We start from the raw sequence: 14,540 nt of genomic DNA on the forward strand, positions 1-14,540 counted from the left end.
GGGCAGGAGACCTTACAGGGCATATACCAGAGCCAGTCCTGCCACAGAGGTGGGGGCGGGGTGGCAGGGTGGAGGGCACCTAACTATGCATGGTATATGACTGCTGGTATTCCTGTCTCTTCGCAATGCCTGTGAAACTTTTTATGTCCATAGTTCTCTTTTGACTCTCTCCTGTCAGCACCTCCCAGAATGCTCATGGGCACAATGAAGAATACAACGACTGAAACCAGGGGAATGGAATCGAGAATAAAAATGGAATGGACTAATATATTTCCTGACAAACTGAGATGAATCATCCACAACAGACCTGCCGGCTCCAGGCCAATGTTAGGGCAACAGAAAACTAACAGAGTGAAAAGGGACTGCAGGGGAACAGAAGAACTATAGAAATCAGCCCCATATCATATTGGGAGCATAACACAGCTACACATGATGAAAGCCACAAGGAAAACAAACAGTCTAAGGAGATGGCTGGAACCATGCAAGTGGAAATTGAAAGGGGGAAGGGGCAGAAGCCTTTTGTGGCTTTCCAGGGATAGTTTAGCCAGAGCACAGATTACCCAAGGGGAGCATGTGATACAAGGGACTAATGTGAGCCAGAAGGAGTATGGGAAGGGGAAGGCTGGGCTATAAAAGCCTAGCCAGCAAATAGGAGATTGAAAGGTGTTTAGGTGGGATCAGGTGACGCAGTAGTGGATCAAGTGACCAGGTGTAGGACAGAGGGTGGACAGAGGAGTGAACTGTTGAGAAGACTGTGGCAGAGTTCTGCAAAAGTGCAAGTAAGGTATTGTGTGTAGGAGAGAATGGTACAAGTTGAATGTAGTGTGGTGATGGGGGTGTAAAAGATGAGGAAACATAAAGAAGAGGGATAGAGTTAGACAGGTGGATAAGTGCAGGGGTATTCAGAGAGGGTATGAGAGCAAGTAAAATGGTGTGTGACAGGGAGAGTAGAGGGAGTAAGTGAAATGTGGTAGTAGGAGTAATAGTGGGCAGGGTGGAGAGTAGATGGAGGAAGGTAGTAGGGAGAGACCGGTGGGAACTAAATAGGATCAGGAGACAGATGTAGACAGGGTTTATTGAGGGAGAAATGTGAGTGGAGTGGGATGTAGATAGAGAGGGAGAGAGGGTAGAGAGAGGGGAGAGGAGAGAGAGATGCAGTTAGTGTATTGTTGGTGGAAGAGAGGGGAGATCAAAAGGAGAGGGGAGAAAATAGAAGGGATAGCAGTGAGGGAAGAAGGAAAGAAGTACAGATGGAGAGAGAGGGAGACAAGGCAGATCATGGACAGATGAGATAGATATATAGAGAGAAATAGAGACAGAAAGAGATATCAGGAGAGCGCAAGAGAGAGTGGAGGGGACTGGAAGAGAAACCCTGGTGACATCGAGCAGTTCCACAAACTAGAGGTATCTTTTTGAAGGTCCCAGAGGGACAGAAGAGGCCACAGCCTTTAGGTTGCATTGTCAAGATTAGAAAGAGTTAAATAGTAGGGGTTACCTTGCTTTCGAATACATTGGGACATTTGTAGTGGTTACGGAAGCCTGGACTGGGCGGGAGAGAGCCTATGGAGAGATCTCGGGAGCCATAGGGACCTCCTTAATATCAACAATTATAGTCTTTCCAGACCAGTTCTTAAAAACTTTCATAAAAAACCTTAAATCTACTACAGCCTAGCGAACGTGGCAGAGGAGCTGCTTATTGACGGGATTTAACCCAGTTATTACTACGACAACAGACCGCACAACACAAATTTATGTGTCACAGAACGAAGCCCTGGTTTGAAAAAGGCATTTATAAGTTGCCGAAACACGTGTCACCAATAGAGGGCAATACAAGATATATTTCTAGAACTGAATGTGCTAATAAACAACAGTTCTTGAATCACTGAACATCAAGTGTGGCGCATTCACATGCAGGAGGCTGTGTTCCATGTTATTCGCAATCTAGAGCGAATAACATGGAATAACTCTGCGACGGCCCTAAATAATGTTAGGTAACAATGACCGTGTCACACTTTCAGGAGACATAGAGGTATAAAACCAGCTTATACCTCTATGTCTCCTGAAAGTGTGACGCGGTCATTGTTACCTAACATTATTTAGGGCCGTTGCGGAGTGTCACGAGTTGGTGTAAGCTAACCCCCATTTTGTGTTGAGTAAATCTACTATCTGTCCGTGGATTTCTGAGGCCATCTGTGACAAGTTGTATTGTCATGGGATCAATCGGGCCCAATACAGAAACTGCTTCAGGAGAGAGACCATCCAGCAAAAGAAGACATTGAGAAGATGGGGACACAAGAGCAGAAGCATTTCTAGACACTAACCACAGCACAACACTGTCAGAGAAAAGCACAGTTCCAAGTCTGATCTTCCTGCACTGACCAATCGGGCATGTTCACCAACCCGAAGATCCCCCTGGGGAAATACTTATAATGTTCATAGCACTTGCAACTACTGGGTCACCGCAAATTAAAGGATCATGGCCAAGATTGACCTAAAGGTGGACCTGCCGGAGAACAGATTGGGGTATTTCACACCAACCCAACTCAACGCAAAGCTACCACCAAACCAATTGACCGCTGTGGTCAAACTAGCACAGTAGTAACATCTGTGCCCTGCTGGTCAACTTCCTCCACACCTCTATCCTGCTCTATAAGGGGTAAATAGCTGGCGGGTTTTGGCAGATACTCTGCGGGCTGCCTATCATGGACCAGAGAGTGAAAGTCTCAACAACGATAGTTGGTGCCCACCTCGGGAATCCAGTCCTGTCACTGAAGGTGAAACATTTTGTTGGTAAGAGGAACCTTCTCTAAAGGATTCCATGGAAGGCTTGGTGCAGTACCTTCCACGGGGAGAGTCGGGGAAGTAGCAATGACTGTGAGCTGCTGCAGTGGCACGGGGGGTTCTAAAGACCAATATTTGCCCCAGTGAGCCCTACTTCTACTCTACAGAAAGATCCTGAAAAGGAGCTAGAGAGGGGAGAAGAGGAGGGCATGCACCTAGACCCACCCAATCAGTAAATGGAGTCCAGTTCAGAATAGTTAACCTTATCTCCCCAGGAAAGTGATAGCCCAGACCAGTATTATGGAATGATGGGAGACCTGGGATGCACCCACTGAACTCTGGGGAAATAGAACTGGTTGTCAATTTGACAGGGCTGGAGATAAGGCAGAAGAACCATCCTCATGAAAACATAGTGGAAAGAGCCAACAGGGTGCTGTGAGTCCACAGTCAGAAGATACATCTGAGATTAGGATGGTACAATTATTTATGGAGAAAGACTTCTTCAGAGGGTAAATGCAGGTGGAGCTCAAACCCCTTTCGTTATAGCTGAAAGGTCGCTCTGGAAAGGATGAAAGACCCTTGCTGAAGGATATAGCACAGCATATGGCTGTAGTTCTACAGCAATGTCCCAAAGAAGAAGATTTCAACCTCCCACACTGTAACAAGATCAAGACTGAGAAACTGTTGTGCCTGTTCTGTGGGTGAAGGAGAGACAGCCTGGGCCTTGTTAGACTAGGGTAGTAGCAGCAATGCAATATACCTTGAAATGCTATCCTAGCATAGTTCCTGGGCAGAGACAAATATGGCTACTGATTGAATCCACGAAGACGGGATGACTGGAGGGGATCCCAATCGATGTGTGGAACACAATATGGAGCAGCAACGGTCTTGTGATCTTGAATCTCTCAGAAGATCTGGTGTTGGGGGTAGGTTTCCTGGGTTCAGGGAATATATGAAGTATTCATGCCATCAAGAACAAAGCTGTAGGACAATAGCCATATCCTATCGGGTGACCCAAGCAACTAGGTACTTTGCTTGTGGGGCAAAGGGTCATATTGCCTATAATTCTCCCAAAGGACCTCCATGCCCCATGCTAAGTTTTACAGGTTAGTTAGGAAGAGAGAAGTCTGAGAGGAGAAACAGTCCTGAAAACTTTGTGCACATAGCCAGATACCTGGTTGAAAGAGGAGGGGGGCTTTGAAGAAGAGGTGGAGGCATGTGAACCAACCTACCAATCCCAGACAAGCCCCAGGCAAATGGCGGAGAAACAGAAAACGAACTGAGAGTGAGACAGAACTGCAAGGGAGCAGGATAGACGGAGAAATCCTCCCCAAAACCGAATTGGAAGCAGGCCGCACCATCACATGAAGAAAGCCACAAGGAAAACAATCAGCCTGAGCACATGACTGCTACTGCTAATGGTCATTGAAAAGGGGTGGGGCTAAAAGCCTTTTTGAAGCCTTCCAGGCATAGCTTGGCCAGAGATTGCCCAACAGGAGCATTCAACAATGGGGACCAATGGGAGCAAGTAGGCGTATTGGAAGGGGAGAGGTTGGGCTATAAATGCCCAGCCAGCACAAAGGTGATTGAAAGGTGTTTGGATGAGATCAGGGGGAACGGTGGTGGATCAAGAGACCAGGCAGAGGGTGGACTGAGGAGTGGAGGGTTGAGACTGTGGCGATGTTCTGAGAGAGTGCTGGCAATGTGTGTAGGAGAGAGTGGAAACTGTTGAATGTAGTGTGGTGAGGGGGTGTAACAGGTGAAAGAAACGTGAGGGAGAGAGGGAGGGAAGAAGAGAGAGCGAGAAAGGATGAATGTAGATGTATTTAGAGAGGATGCGGGAGTGAGAGTAAGTGACAGAGGATTAGTGAAGATGGTAGGGGAGACAGTGGAAGTACGGGGTTGGCAGAGAGAAGGAGGTGGAAGTGTAAGTAAGGCACATGTAGAGAGAGTGTGTAAAAACAGGAGACATAGAAGTAGACCGGTTATTGAGGGAGAGGGGAGAGAAGTACAGTTGGAGAGGGCAAAGAGTGAGACGGGAGAGGAGATAGGCGCAGATAGTGTGAGATGGCAGAAGCGATGGGAAAAAGGGAGGAAAGGGGAGAAGGTAGAAGGAGAGGGGGAGGTGTCAGTTTTCAGGAGATAGAAATTGCATACGTGTATGAACTGGGCAACTTTTACACACCTTCTAAATGTATAAAAACCCACATCAATGACAACCAGGAGGCATATCCGACATGTGCATTTCATTACTTTATACCAAAGATGTGTATGCTATTTATATGCCATACGCTCACATGTGAGACACTTACACATCAAACATTCATACGCCCTACACTGCACACTTTTACAACACATGTATCTACAACACCCACACTTATGCCACATATTCTTACACCGCACACTAATATCACGCATGCTCTTACAGCACACACTCTGAGACACGCTCTTGCAACACACACTTACGACATGCTCTTATGAGACACACTCTTTCGACACACACACTTATGACATACACAGTTACGACACACACATATTTCTGACACACTCCTATGACACACACTTTTATTACACTCATGACATTTACAAGACATGCTTACGACAATCACCCTTATGACACACACTCTTACGGCATACACACACACACTTTTGACACACTCTTACGACACACACACACTTATGACACACATACTTATGACACGCTCACTTATGAACCGCACTAACTATACACACTCTTCTAACACACATTTGTTATATGTAAATTAAATGTATGGGAGATGTAAATTGTGTATGTGTGCGAACTACAAAACCTTTCAACGCCAGACACTTAGGCACTAAACACTCAAGACACATGCTTTTATGGCACAAGCACTTACAACTCAAAAGTATGCCACCCAGTTACCTACATATATAGAAGGGCTACAAAACATTTACTACATTAAAGGACATTTTGTACACAAATTCTATGCGTACAATTATGAAATGTATATTACGTACATGTCAACTACTAGAAGTATAAAAACTAACTTCAAAATCAGGGCTACATTTGATGTTAATTTTAATATGTATACAAGACATAGACTAGATTTGAGTAAATGTATGAATTTAAATTGTATGCTTATTTGATACACGTGCATGGCAAACAATCATTCTCAATACACTTATACACTGTTACTCTTCACACAGAAAACATTAAAAAACATTTTAAAAATATTTTTTAAATCAAGAGTTAAGGGGAAACTCACAAAATGTTGTGGCACGTTACAGGTTTTCCGGCATGGTATTAACGTACCGGTAATAAAGGTTTACCAGCACGTAACTGCACCAGCCAACTACAAGTTTGCCATTGGGGCACCTGATTTACCTCCCGTCAGGTGCCTTACCGGCAAAAATCGTTGGTATAGTAATACTGGCAAATCCTCCCATGGAGTCCAATGATACTCCATGGAATGGGGATTTACAACTGATTCTGCCACTTGTAATCTGGCAGTAATACCACCAAACCAAGTGGTGGTAACAGTAATACAGTTTGGTGGTACCTGGGTGGATTTACTGCCCAGATATCACCAAACTCCTAATGAGGCCCATTTAATGAATGGGAATAACATAGTTAAGGTACACAAATTCACAGTGTATCTCTGTGATGAACAAATAGTAAAGTGTACAAAGGGTGGGAATAACAACTTTAAGGTACACACCACACTGGCCATACACCACAACATAGTCAACTATGAAACACTAACTCTATGCCACTACAAATTGAGCTCTAACACTCATTTGAACTATGGTGTTTGTGTAACCTGCCTTACACTTGAAGTGAGTGTTAAGGTTTGAGTGGTAGTGGTCGGGAGTTAGTGTCGTAGAGGTGTATGTCATAGGAGTGTCGTAGGACCATGTGTCATAATAGTGTGTGTTGCAAGAGTGTGTTGTCACAGATGGCTTTAAGAAACCTGTTTTTTACATTGTAGCGGTTCACATAACAGCACCTTTAAGACAAAGAGAAAGTCATTGGCCAGAATGGTGCTGCGCAGGGATGGGGGTGATAGTCTGTGGTACTTTGGTCACACAACTTGACAGAGAGGAAGGGTTAGGGACTGGGGCCCTCCCAACTCCCACACCCCACCACTGGGATATGACTGCCTCTGGCGTCAGCCCTGGTAGGCTTCACATCCCAGGCTGAAAGAGGTCCCTCTCCACACCTGACAGGGTCAGATCCCTGTCCCTGTCACGCACCGCCACCTTTTCCTCCGAGTCCCACTCATCCTCTAAATTTTGAACTGCCTGCGGATACCAGGATAAGAAGTCATTATTGGCCTGTTTAGAGGTGGCTCAGTGTTTCACCACAAAGGAATATGGCTGGGGAGCCAGGAACTCAAGGGTTGGCGTCTTTGTTCTGGCCCATCCACACCAAAGGATCATGAGCTGTTATTCACTTGACTGTCCTCCCCTAGATAGTACGTACCTTAAGCTGTCAATGGCTCACTTGATGGTCGGGCACTCTAGGCCTACCACTGGGTAGTTCTTTTCTCTTGGAAAGAGCTTGCGGCTAATAAACAGTATTAGCTTCTCTCCCCCATCGTGGATTTGGGAGACAATTGCTCCCATTCCTACTGAAGATGCATCAGTTTGTAAAAGGAATTCTTGTGTGAAATCTGGCATGATTAGGACTGGACTTTTACAGAACCGGCTTTTCAGGTTTTAGAAAGCCTGTTTGGTTCTTTGGTCCCATTGCAAAGGGTTGAGCCTTGGATAGCTTATCTGTCAGGGGGATGACAACTCAGAGAAGTTGGGAATAAACCTCTGTTAATTCGCTACCAGTCCTAAAAAGCACAAATGTCCTTTTTAGTAATGGCCAGATTGGCATTTTGGACAGCCTTTTTGTTTTGCACGTTTGTGGAAACTCCTGGCCATTTCCCACTTGGAATCCTAGGTACTTAACTGGTGATTTGACTATGTATGTTCTGCAATATTTAGACCGCACCCTTCACCACGATAGTGGTTTTACAGCGCCTAAGCCTTGTCTGAGGTTTGTCGTATTGTGGCCCCGCTGGTTGTTGCAAGACCATAGTCTGTTGATAGTGAGAAAAAAGGTTGGGGGGGAATATGGAAGGGTATATGCCGGTAAATAAACCACTGCAGTATGGTAAAGAACACGTGCGATGGGGTGAAATGGTTGTGGGAGTATAAATGCATGTTTTATAAATTAGATTAGTTCTATCTAATCATGAGAAAATGCCCAGAATGTGCAGTTCATTAAAGCAAACGCTATATTGTGATGGCAGAATCTAGATCAGGTGGTAAAAGATTATGTCGGTGTGTGCTTGCATGATGGACTTGAGAGGTGCTCAAGCAGGTCCTAGTAATGTGGAGCCTTTCACCTGATTTGTTTGAAAGAAACACTCACTGTACAGTCGGTTGGTGAGAACCGTTTTTGCCAAGCCAGCTGACTGAGATGTCAGCGCCAAGAGTTGGACGTGTAAAGATGTGTGCTTGGGGAAAACATGAGGTAAGAATAACGGGAAAGAGAGAGGAGACACCCTGAACCTTAGTGCCAAATAGTATGAAGTTCATTAAGCTGTAAGCTAGATATAATTCATCAGCAGTTTTAAGGTAGCTGATCTACAAAGCGAAAGAGATCAAATGTCCTGGTAAGGTCGGACGGATGCGGCCAGATGGCCAGGGGCCCAAGCTACAGGCCAGATTTCAGCAAGGGCCTTAATGATGGGCCCGGTGCTGTTACCACCGGATCGTCTATCATTGCTATTAGCACTCTGGGTTTGCAATCCGCAAACCTGGTGAGCAGATAGCAATGTATTTTGTATGAATGAACAGGACGCCGCTTACAAAATACTTAACTAAGATGGCTGCTACGGAGCTGGAAAACGAGGCTCCAAGCGGAGCCCTCTTTCCATTTCCATGGCAGCCTGGGAGGCTGGAGCGGCATCGGTGGTTGAGTCATCACCAAAACAATAAGATAAGTGGGTAGGAGGGTGGAGAGGGGAGGGGAGGGAACGGTGACCCGGAGGGGGAAGATGGCGGGGCGGAGTAGCAGCCATCAGGTTGTTTTGAACACAGACTTGTATCGTTAGTTTCAGCCCGCGATACGAGAACCTGATTGGCTGGCTGGCTCCCCCACCCCGGGTGCTAATAGAAGACGTGAGGAACAGTTTATGGCAAATAGTGCTACAGCACTCCAGTTTGATTCACTTTTGTAGGTACATCAATCGTTACACTGAGTCAACTTGAGCATGCGTTTGGTAAAAACCCTGCACAGAATCTCAAAACTAGTCCCTCTCAGCTTAGAACCAAAGATGTAACCCAGGATTAATAGTTGATCATTATGTGTGGAATCATACTAATGATATTGGAGGGGAAAGCTATATTAAACTAGAGGCAGTTATTCCAGTGTGTACATAACCCGATGAAGGGATAGTGAAGGTAGATTTATACCCACACATGCACCCATATTATTATTAATAGTTTTTTTTTTTGTAATGCACCAGTTCACCACTGTGGTAGTTTCAAAGCGTGTAAAGCCTTGTGAGATCTATGAGACGGATGGACGGCGTTTTTCATGGGACTTCGCTGCATTCTTTGGGTCGCAGCTCGGCAGATGGAGTGGGAGGTGTGCAATTAGATTATAAATCCCTGGGCAACCGATTACAGTTGTGGCTTTGCCATGCTTGGCAAGCAGAGCATATGGCATGCGGTCGTGCTACTACATCGACGGTGTCACAACATTGAACAGCCGATCGATGCAAGACCTCCATGGCCTCGAAGATTTTGATTAATTAACCGGATTGTAGTGTAAGATTCCTTACATGCCACTGTGGAAAGTGTACAGCAGGCCAACCAGGGCCTCGACTGCCACTGGTGTTTCATAACATGGCCTGGAATTTAATTAGGTCTGCGCCGGTTTTGCTACACCATCTATAATATAATAGAAACATAAAATAAATAAACAAGCTGTCCAGGAATGTCGTGCGTGAATCCTGAATATGACACAGCAGGACCAAATAACCCAACCCCGAAATGCAGGTAAATCGGGAAAGGGCAATTTGAGCACATGACCAGGATCACCGCCTTTGCCTGGCTGATGCAGACATGCGTTAAGGTCATCATGGGCCGGAGTAAACTCCATCTACTACAATGCCCCGAATAAATGCTCAGCAGGAAACAGTTAACCGGATTTTATAGATGAAGCCAACCCTGCACTGAACAGAAAAACGGGTACAAATTGCTTCAGTTGAAGTGATCCTGGACTACAAGTCTCAAGGTGCAGCGATTGTTCAAGGATGGAGGTGCAGGTGTCACTCATGCCTCTCCGAATTGGCATGTGCTGCTGTCATCTACGTAGAATAGGCCTACAACCGAGCAACCATTGGGATGCTGAATGAAGCGGTATGTGTATACTTTTACGAAGTCGTGGACATTAGCATTATTGATCCAGCCAGCCCCCTGAACCCTCCCCTCCTATCTGATCAAATCATGTATACACATATTGGATAATTCGGAATGACATCTGTGTATTTATTTCATTTGTATAGCGCCCAGACCTGGAGGTATCAAGGCGCTTGTACAGGTAAAAAGCAACAGAACATAAAAACAGTACAAAACACATTGTTACGGTAAAAGTCTGTTAGGATAGGAAGACAGGGTAACATAGTTAGAGTGCCGCAAGCCGTGCTAGTTGCCTCAATGGAACAGCAAATAAAATATCCCGCGATGCAGGCCACGCTAAATCCCGAGAAAGGACCCATCGCCCTACTGAGAGCAAAGGGGAAGTCCATCTTCCCAGGCAATTGGCGCACCAGCCAATTGCTGACATCCCTGATGGAAAGCCCCGTCTCCTTTAGAGACAGTACAAGAGGCTTTTAATTGCCCTGATCTGGCTCTCCAGAAGCCCTGGTCCACATATTGTTGCCCCACACCCTGCAGCATTCTACTGAATTCCTGATCCCCTGCACTCCATCTCGGACTACACCCCCAACCGCAGCAGCAGCAGTGTTGCTCTGTTTGCTCCAAACGCCTCCTCTCACTCGCTCTGAGTACATTCACTCTCACTCTCACTCTCGCTCTCACTCTGCATACATTCCCTTGCTTACTGAAACAGTCACTTCACCGACTGTGCACCCGCATGAACCCCCCCCGCTGTAGAGCCCCCCCTTCCCAGCACGGGAAGTGTGCAACTCCACCGAGGCCCTTTCTGCTATGATCTGAATGGCAGAGGAGCGCTGCATCCTCCGAAACATCGGTGAGAAAGGAACCGCCCTCCCACAAAGAAGGGAAACATATGCATAGCTGGCACACGTCCACCCTAAGACATCGATGCAAGGCGGCGCAAAGAAACATGGTGGAAAGAGAGGGAAAAAGCACGCTGAGAAGAATCCCGAGGTTGTCGCCTAGTTTCTCAACTGGCGCAAACATGTATTTCTTTTATTTCTATTTATTTGCATTTTTTTAAAGCGCTGACACAGCCCGTAGCCTCGTGGCGCTGTTACAGGAATATGTCTTAGTTGTGTATTTATAACGCGCTTAATACGCAGACCCGGGGATCGAACCTGTGTTGCTTCATGTCATCTTGTTTCCAAGGCGAGCACGTTGCCACTGAGCTATCCTCCCGGAAATATGCTGAGCCATCCAGAAAGCAGGCAAAAACAAAGTGAGGGCCACAAGGTAGGCTTGACTAACGTCTGTGTGTCAAAAGAAAGTAAAATGCCATCAGAGTCAATCAAATGCCATAAACTCCTCTACTCCCTGCCAGAAATGTCTTACGGCTGGTTTTCAATTATTAGCATAGATCCTGTGGACAGAGCTGCTTACCTGGGGGCCACTGGGTCAAGTATGCACATTATACCTTAATCATCATAGAGGATTTTAAAACCTGAAGCTGACAAATCCTTTTTAACTTAATGTAAAGAGAGTGCTCTACATTTTGGCTCACATAGGGTTTGCTGTGTGGACTTGCTCACAGTCAGCAGACAGATGTTGTATGTCATCTTCCCAGAGGGAGCTGTATATCACTATATCGTCCAGGTAAGCCCCAGAAAGACAATGTCAGGAAGACAGTAGTTGATCCATTAAGCATTGAAAGGTGGCAGGTGCCCCATGAAGGCCGAAGGACAAGACCGTAAATTGGTAGAGTCCTTCCGAGGTGTAGAATGCAGTCTTCTGTTTCAACTCTTGGTCCAGGGGGACCTGTCAATATCCTTTTGCCAGGTGCATCATGGAGATGTACTATGCTGGTCCCAGAGCCTCAACTAGCTCGTCTGTCCAGGGCATGGGGTTGGCGTTGAACATGGAAATCTTGTTTAGCCTTCTAAAGTCTATGCAAAACCTCCAGCTGTTGTTGGGTTTGGGAACCAACACAATTGGGGAGGACCATTTGCTGTAAAACCTATCCATGATGCCAAGATCCAGCATCTTCTTCAGCTCTTCCCTGGCAATTTCCTTGCATGCTTCCAGTAGACGGTGGGGTTTAACCCGATGGCCTTTCAGGGAGGTATTAGGACTTTATGCATCACCCCTCTTACTCATCCAGGCTTTGTTATGTTAGTAAGCATTTGTACTGCGCCCTTCACCACCGTAGCAGTCTTAAGGAGATTAAGCCGTGTCTGTGAATTGTGACCCCACCGGGGTGTTATCAGATCTTGAACTGTGGGCAGAAATAAAATGGAGTTTGGAAAGGCAACAATAAGAAGTGGATAAACATGGATTTGGGAGATTCGGGAGATAACAGAGACGGGAATAACACAAAGCATGTAGAAGTGGAAAGTACACAATTGTTTTTCTCCTATTGCTGGTAACCGCTGTCTGTCCTCTTCCCCAGGGAGGTGTTACACTCAGGCAAAGATTCTAAAGGGTCTGAAGTCCCTCACCCATTCCATCTGTGGGAGCACCGGGCATCAGTAATGGTGGCCAGCAACAGTGAATGTCCCAGTTTGTGGGGGCGCCTTCTGGCAGCTCAAGCATACTGAATTAGTGAGAGTGCAGCTCCACAGTCTCCCTACAGGCGAGCGCAATGTCTTTGCTTAGGCGAGTCTCGTCAGGTGCTCCATGACCTGGCTCACAATGGCGTTCTGCTGGCATGGGCCGATATCTCCCAGGGTGGATATTGTAGGCATGCTCTGCATTCGGGCTCCCTGTGTTGTTTCAAGAGGAGCAGATCAATTAGTGGCTTGCTCTGTCTGTACTGCTGTGTCATTTGCTCTGACTCTTGTCCACTCATCTTGGCATCTCTCTCTGAGCACTTGCTTACTGTTCCATTATGGCTGTTGATGTGACAGATGCTACAAGACAAAGAGTAATACGCTGGCCAGAAAGGTTCTGTGAAGACCTGGGGTATTAGACAGTGACATTTTTAGTTTGAGCTATTAGGTGTCGCTTGCAACACCTATAAGTTGCAATAGAGTACAGATAGGTAGGAATTCATACGAGGAGGGACACACAGGAATGACATATATACCATTACCGCAGCAAGTATTTCAGAAGACGATATCCATTAAGACAACCATATCGAATGTACCCTCGAGTTGATGACAGCCTGCAGCAGGAAATCCATGAAGGAATATGAGAAAGAGCTAAGAAAATAGACTGATGAGATCATAAGAAAGTGTGCAAAAAGTCCTGAAATATTAAATGAAGACAATAGTCTGGTGCTACCGGCATGTTGCCGCCGTACTGGTAATAATTTACCAGCGCCTGACTTCCCAGCGGCCACCGGCTCATTACGGGTCGGGCGGCCCAGGAAGACAGGCGCTGGTAAATTGTAATTCCCCATTCCCATAGAGTCCCATGGGACTTTTATCACTATTACAAGGCATAAATGTACCTCGATGTTCTTCTTTGATGGGGGTGGGAGCTTCTCCTGAGTCAACTACTACAGAGATGCCTTACAATCTACCCATCATCGGGTAACTCACAAGACATTGGCAGAAAGCTCCAACAACACACCAACTTTAAAAATGAGCAAATTACAACAGCCTGTATCAATTTCCATCAATTCCTTGACGAGTGGGGCGTTGGGTCAATCCCAAAGCTTGAACGATGTATCCCATTAGCTGACCAAGGGTCTTTTCATGCGCACTACGGCAGGCCCTAATGCACTTCTAGGGAGTGAGCAAATTTGCATTAGTCACAAACAAACAGGTCTCTTGGTTAAGGAGAAAGACATCCTAGAGCAACATCCATATGTTATGTTATTTGAAGGTCTCTTGCCTGAAAATAATTCTGTAACATTGAGAAGATCCACCATTTTACAATTGCTCTCTGCTATACCCAGTTTCTCTGAAATTTCTTGTAAAGATTTACAAAGTGTATACTTCATCAATCGCTCTGGAGCAAGTTGCTCTATTGTCTTCCTCAAATCCAAATTTGTGTTTGAGCACATTATGAAAGAAAGGGAGAACTTTAGAGTACTAACATCTCTCATCACACATGGCCACACGCTAAAGATACCAAAGTATGTGATATCAGAAGGGAATTGAAAAATATGATCTATACTTCTGAGCAGACCAATAACTGGTCATGGTTACTAAAAGCATAATAGCAAAAGTAAACTCCCAGTGTTCCTGATAATATCCCGATATCAGGACTCAATTTAATCTCATGCAACACAAGAGGTCATGGACATTTGTTTACCAATATTAAACTTGGATGCAACTGCATTTGTTTTCGCTTTACAGGAGACTTGGTTGGTGGAATCTCCTGTGATGGATGGTTATCACCTCTCCAACTTGCCAAACAAGGACCTTCAGGTC

This window comes from Ambystoma mexicanum, chromosome 9, assembly GCF_040938575.1.
Source record: "Ambystoma mexicanum isolate Mex_15411 chromosome 9, UKY_AmexF1_1, whole genome shotgun sequence".
In the NCBI taxonomy this organism is placed as follows: Eukaryota; Metazoa; Chordata; class Amphibia; order Caudata; family Ambystomatidae; genus Ambystoma; species Ambystoma mexicanum.